The sequence below is a fragment of the Cryptomeria japonica genome, chromosome 2, assembly GCF_030272615.1.
Source record: "Cryptomeria japonica chromosome 2, Sugi_1.0, whole genome shotgun sequence".
NCBI classification, from domain to species: domain Eukaryota; kingdom Viridiplantae; phylum Streptophyta; class Pinopsida; order Cupressales; family Cupressaceae; genus Cryptomeria; species Cryptomeria japonica.
Window position 1 is genome coordinate 679931682 of NC_081406.1, and position 7570 is coordinate 679939251.

Below are 7570 nucleotides of genomic sequence, written 5' to 3' on the forward strand. Positions count from 1 at the left end.
TTACCCTCATCCCCAAGGTGGAGCACCCTACTAATTTCAATGAATTCAGGCCAATCTCCTTATGCAACGCCATTTACAAAGTGATAACTAAAGTGATCTCAAATAGAATAAAACCATTGCTGAGTCATTTTATCTCAGAAGAACAGAGTAGCTTTGTCCCAGGCAGGTCGATTAATTGCCCATGAGGCCATCCACACAGTTAATCAATCGAAAGTGGATCGAATGCTAATTAAATTTGATATTAGAAAAGCTTATGACATGGTGGATCGGGAATTTCTTCTTCAGGTTCTGCAAAGTTTTGGCTTCTCTAAAGAATGGATTAGCTAGATTCGGGCTTGTATAGGGGGGGTGTGGACTTCTATTATGGTCAATAGTAGCTAACAAGGTTTCTTTCAAACCACACGGGGGTTTAGACAAGGGGACCCCTTATCGTCGTTCCTATTCATAATATTAGCAGAAGTCTTGGGAAGACTTATTCGATCACAGCAACAACGAGGAAGATGGAAAGGAATTAAAATTGCGGATGGAATGGAGCCAATTACTCATCAGCAATTTGCGGATGACACCTTACTGTGTGGACAGTCTTCACTTCAAGAGGCCCAAGTGATTAGAAAGACAATAGATATCTTCTGCAGAGCAAGTGGGCAGCAAGTTAACTGGACCAAATCGGAAGCTATTTTCTTTAATACAGATGTTGGCAGGCAGCAAGAAATTTCAAATATCCTAGGGGTCAAAATATTAGGCACCCCTTTATTTGGTGGGAAAAATGGTCCTACCTTATGGAACAACCTCATTGATGCCTGTGCAAATCGCCTTGAAGGGTGGAAGAGTAAATGGCTTACTCTTTCTGGGCGGATCATGCTACTCAAAGCGGTCATATTTGTCCTCCCCATCTTCTCCATGATAGCCCTAAAGATTCCAGAGAAAGTGATTAATTGTATAAACAGGGGGATGAGAAAATTCTTATGGAATGGCAAAGAAGCAAATGACAAAATCCCCTTGGTTGCATGGGATAAAGTCTATCAAGGCAAACAGGCAGGGGGAGTAGGACTGAGAAACTGTAAACTTTTAAATGAAGCAATGGGGGCAAAATTGATTTGGCAGATTTATGCCCAGCCGAATCAGAAATGGGTACAAATCTTAAAACATAAGTATTTAGATCAACTAAGTAGGGAACGCATTTTCACTATCACCGCCTTACCAAAAGGCTCAGCCATATGAAATTTTATTACTTCTTGCAGACATGTCAGTACGGAACACATTACCTGGGAAATAGGCAATGGGACAATGGCCAATTTTTGGACAGATTCATGGGAGGGGAGACCAGCTCTTTTAGATAGACAAGACATTGAAAATATTAAACAGGTTACTAGAGTCCAATGGGGAGAAAAGGTAGGAGATTATCTCTTGAAAAGCAAGATTCAGGGGTAGATATGTGCGAATGGAAAGACGTAGAAAATCTACCATTGCCAATAAATCAAAAAGAGTTATTAAGAGGGATCATGCATGAGTACACCCCTATGCTATCCACAAAGGAAGACACTATAAGATGGTGCAGTTCAAAATCAGGGCAATATTCGGTCAAGATTGGTTATAGCATCCTTGAAAATATGGAAGAAAGAAGGGAATGGCCAAAAAGACTTATCTAGAGTTCCCCAATACTACCAAAAGCAGGAGTCTTCACTTGGCTGGCTTTGAAAAAGCGTTTACTGACAGGGGAAAGACTATGTAGACTGGGCTTCTTGGGCCCTTTCAGATGCATAATGTGCAAGAAGGCAGAGGAATCTCTAGCTCACTTGCTTCTACAATGTGAGGAAGCGCAAAAGGTATGGAGGTTCCTTTTAGGGAAGCTAGGATGGATGGTCCCCCTACCTAACACAGTCCTTGCCCTTTTTTCCAGCTGGTATATACCGAACCGTAGGTCAATTTTTTCCAGTTTATGGCTAGTGGTGCCATCCCTTGTTGTATGGGAGATTTGGAAGAAGAGAAATAGAAGAATATTTCAAGAGAAAGAGGAATCAATGGAGAGTTTGTTACTAAAAATTGAAAGAGCGATAGCTGAAGTAGTATCAACGACAGCCAGAAATCACAATCTAGCAAAATACCCTTATACTAGCGAGGACAAAAATATTCAAGCCAACTGGCCACTTGTGAACTGTCAACCCGTTAATGGGTCTCTGCGAGTTAATCCCCCTCTAGAAAAAGAGGATTTTAAATGGGAACCGCCAACTAAGGAGTGGATAAAAATAAACTTTGATGGGGCATCTAGAGGAAACCCGGGAACATCAGGAGTGGGAGTAGTCACGAGAAATGATAAAGGCGACATCCTCTTCAAGGGTGCATGACGGTTGCAGGATGGAACAAATAACAAAGCAGAGATACAGGTGGCACTAATGGCAAATGAATTGGCTATAAACATGAAAATTCCAAAGTTACACATGGAAGGAGACTCACAAGTGATCATTAATGCAATTGCTAAGGGCAACACCCCATCATGGAAATTATCCCACTGGGTGGAGATAATTCGAGAAAAACTCAACCTCTTTGAGGATTTTCGGGTCTCCCATGTCAAGCGAGGTGCCAATGCAGTGGCGGACCTCCTCTCCAACATCGGATGTGACATGACAAGCCAATTGGCCAAGTGGTGGAAGGGAGATGACAGAGTGTGGAAGTGGAGTTAATGCGGTCCTAGAAGCATGAAATAATCACCAAGCACGCAAGGGAGCCCGGAAAGACAAGTGCGTTCTATCAACAGCGATGCAATTAATGAGACAATTACCAAGTGCGGTGTATCCTTTTGAGACAATGGTGGAGGGCAGTAAATCTGTTGCGAAATCTTTTTCCCTTCATATCAATGATCATGCATTTATTACCCGACGCAAACGATGGCAGAGGAATTACTATTTTGGTTTATGAGCAAAGTATTATCAAATAACCGGATTAATGTGAGTTTTATGTCATTTGCATTGTAGTGTCTGGAGATAATAGGTTTTGTGCAGGTCCAATGGAGGCAAATTTCACTCTAAGAACTGAGAAGAAATTGGTTCCTTTTCTGGGGACGGTGTCGGATAAAAGAATACAGGGACTCTTCAAATACAAAGAAGAGAAATTGTGGAGTGCAGTGCATCTAATGCTGGGGGAGGAGATGGTGCACATTCACTTCCGGTAAAGGACGAATATGGAGGTCTATTCCTTGATTATGGCCTGGGCTTGCGAATTCAAACCAGAGGTGGAGAAAATAAAGCTCACGATGACAAAGTTGATTGATGGGGATTATCTGATAAACCTGGACTCCATTTTGGAATGGGTTATCCCTCAGACTGGAATCCGCATTCAGGAAGGAGATGTCGAGGAGGAGATATTGCCCTTTGTTTGAGGGTCGGAAAACCGAATAAAGGAGCAATGTCGGGAGCGAGCACGCATAGGCTGGGAAGCCATGAAGCTATGTGTCAAACTAATAAGAACAGATGAAGTGTTGAAAGCCCTCAAGGTGGTGGCGCGTATGGAGGTGGGGAGAGAACTGAGAGATCAATTTGAGGAAGGGCAGGCGGTACAGTTTTTAGCAAGTCTAGAAGGAGACCCTGACTTTGGGAATTTGGACTGCATCCCGAAAATGAAGACCAAAGCAGCAAAAGGAAAAGCACTGGCAGACATTGCAGATGAGGAGGAGAAGCAGACGAACCAGAGCGACACCGAATGAGAGGCAACGGGTTTTAAAAACTCTCCTTTTTTGTTTTACAAATACTGCTGGTTTTTCAAAAAAATAATATTTTATGGATGATTGTAATATTTTAGTGTAGAGATGCACAGTATTGGTGTTTTATTTCCTCTTTTTCATTTGAATGCCCTACTTAGTAGGCTAGGATTGTTAGTTTTGTGGGCCGATGTTGAAATCTGGTATGGCCTTGGATTAATGTATTTCTTTTTTAGAAATCAATATAATATACAAATTATCGATCAAAAAACAATAATTGTGTTGCTAATTGTATTGTTCCCTTTCTCGAGAAAAACGTAAAAGCATCACAAAAGCATATTCTATGGTGTGAATAATTATTGTTTATAGGTTTTGATATCTCAATTAATTTAATGTAAAACATAACGATTAATGGAAATTATTGTGACTATAAATATAGAGTTTCATGGAAACTTTGACGGGCGTGAAAGAGGGCTCAAGGGGATACTGATGTATGCACAATTTTATCATATTTTGTAGTTTATAATATTATGAATGGGCAAAAGATAAAAAAGAAAACTAATGAGCTAAAGTAAAAAATAAAGTAAATTAGTAACCTTCTTTGAGATACGTCATTCTGTTTGGTAACAGATGGTGTGCATAAAATGAGCCAGCGAGACATGTGAATGCAACTTGATATTATTATTTTTTGTATTCTGCTTGAATATAAAATTAAGCTTGTGGTTGGAAAGTGTGGACTGATTTTTGAAATGTTTTAGTCTGAACGTGGAGTTTTATTCAATTTTGAAAAATAGGACAATGTAGTGCATAGAACATCGGGCTATAATAAAGAATACTAGTGCTCCTATATCTATTCCTACCTTCTATAGTCCTTCGTTCTATGCATTCATTTCTCCCGTAGAATCCATGGTAAAGGAGAAGCAGTCGACTATATACAAAGGATACACTTATGGAGAATACATTCAAGCATTCTTGCACTAGAGATTAAAAGGCAAGAGCATTATGGAACGGAGGTAGGGATTAGAAAACAAGAGCATTTTAGAACACTTCGAGATTGAAACTGGTCAATAATGTTGTTGAGTAGTGAATTATCAATGTCAATCGGGCAAATTGTCACGGTATACTCGGAAACCTGATTTTCAAAGTTCTAAGAAAATCACCATTGCCAATAGACAAGGACATTACTCTATTGACATCAATATTTTGGGAAGTTCTTTGTTCTGTGATGAAGGGAACCTTTTATCTGAAATTTCTATTTAATGGTTTGGCCTGAGCCTTGGCCAGGCTTGCTAAGTAAGCTATGTTAGCTAGTTTATGCACAGTTGCACACACTGGTTGTTTATATTAAGAAGATGTATATCTGGAAGATTTGGGCATATCTTTAGGTTCTAGGAGATTTCAGATAGTAATAAAAAATTGTGGGTGGTTAGTCTTGTAGAAAAATCTTTTGAAAACTGATAAATTTCTCAAATATATTCAAACATTAAGGGTTTTTTTTTCATCTTTCTAATTTTTTAGAACCATCGCTTTATTTTGTTTTGTTTTGTAAAATAAGAAAAATGTATGGAATAATTGAAAGTGAAGGGTTAGGGAACCACAGAAAGATGCAATGGAAAACAACAAAAGCAAATAGAGCCATGTTTGAAGGCATTTCATCATATACAGAAAAGTAAACAATATGACACAGGTCAACAGCGCAGGTAGTATCCAAGGAACTCTTGCTTGTATTTTAGGTCAAAACCCAATGATCTAAGAATTTGGAAAAACTTACTTCTAGTTTTGGAAAATCTTTAACCATGTAGCTTCTCCCCAATGCCTATACTTCTACTGCACTAAATACTTCATGCAAATGCCAGTGTCTCTGGTAGATAATGTCACCACAATAGTAGCTATTGTGCTGAAATAGACCAGGAATAACTTTAAGGACATGGATTTTATTTTTTTATTAGAAGTATCCTACTCGTGTTCTTTGCAATCATGGTAATTGATATTGATAAAAGTGCACTTTAGGTTTTCAAAAATTAATATAGTTATCCATCAATATAGTGTTGTGTGAGATTAAAATTACTTGGAAGCCTATGTGTCCATGCAACATAGAATGTGTCATGTGTGCTCTGCATGCTCTACGTTTTTGCATGCTAAATGGTGTATTGTTCATGTGTTTTACAGGCTCGGCGCTTTTTGTATACAAGAAACTAACATTACAGCCAATATGCCATGTATGCTCTACACACCTCACCACTTGGATTCGGTATCTAAGAATATATTAGAAAAGTGGTGCAAACCAAAACTAAGCTACTATTGTTTAAAATTTCAATTACATGCTTAAAGAGATAGAGCCTCTGGTTGCCTTTTTAGCTGAAGATTTGGAGAAAATTTTGAAATTAACAAACATACTAAGATTTAGAATGGTTGAATCCCTGTAGGCATTCGAGTTCAAATTTTACGCATCACGGTATAATCAACTATATTATTACTTTTTAAAAATTGATATAGTGTTACATGTAAGCACATAAATAAATGTACAGTTGAAAAGGTGGTCATCCTAAAAAAGAAAGTTGTTGAAGCTTTTGCTATTTTCTTTGTAATCTATTCGAGCCCATTGTTAAAACATCAGATGTTCTTACAGCTTAAAGTCATTTGTATATTATTATTGATTTCTCTGCGGAACTTATATTATTTATTTGTAAAATAGCTTTGTGATAATAAAAAACATAGAAACTTTACACATTCCTACGTTTTTTTTTCTCCAAAAGCTCTTTGTCAAAATATATCATGAGCTTTTAAAATTTTGAGTCTTTGGCATATTGTTATTTCTTTACATTAAGAATTATGGTCACCATTTATATGACAAGGAAAGCAAAGCGAGATTTCGTGCGGGTCTCCTAGCTTAAGGAGGGGCTGCGAGTAGCAACCTTATATTGAATATAAGGAGCTTCTAAGTGAAGATGGAGTCCAGAAGCTTGTGTAGAATATTCAACTAAGTGAAGCAGTAGAAGATTAGGGTTCAAGGGCTGCAATGAAAAGTAAAAAGGACTATCAGATGGAGGCTATGAGCATATAATTTACAAGAACAATTTGAGAGTCACACGGGATGTAAAGGAGGGGACCTGGAATGTCCGTGGGCATTGGGTTTTCCCTCCAAAACTCTGTTAGAGAAAGGGACGAAAGGAAGACATGAGATTACAGACAATTATGAATAAAATGGAGGAGAAAAACTGACCGAAGCCAGAAATGGCGCCGATAAAAGTACAATTTCAACCGTCTATTACGGATCGTGCTGCAACAGAAGCGATAGGCAAAATCAATTCAAACCCTAATTAAAATTTATTTTATTTTATACGTAGATTAATTGTTTGCTTTTGCTGCAAATTGTGAAAGCATCAACCTAATAAAATTTATCAAAGCCAAATTCATGTTATAATCTTTACTGTCAAAGATTAAGTTTTATTTACATCTATTTGACCAAGATCTTATCCCAAAAAGAAATATCAGCGAATTATAAGAGAATTTGTTGCCGACGATATATAGCACTTGCAAAAGACAAATCTGGAAAACTTTAGCAAACAATTTCACAGACTAGACAAAATCTACAAGTTAGCTTCGAAAATAAAGCAAAATTTTAAAAACAAAATTTGAGAGACAAATGAAGAACTGAATACCTGATCAATCCTGTTACCAAGTTCAAAATACTGTAACCTAACTAATGCTCGCTGTTGAGTAGGAGATTGTTAACCACACAAATTGGATTTCTCAATGCCAAAAACGTATTAAACTCAGCACAAAGCATTCAATAAACATTGAATGCCAAAGATTTTTGCAGATCTTCAGAGATTGAATCTGTACATCTGCCGGCACATATATTCTGATGATGCG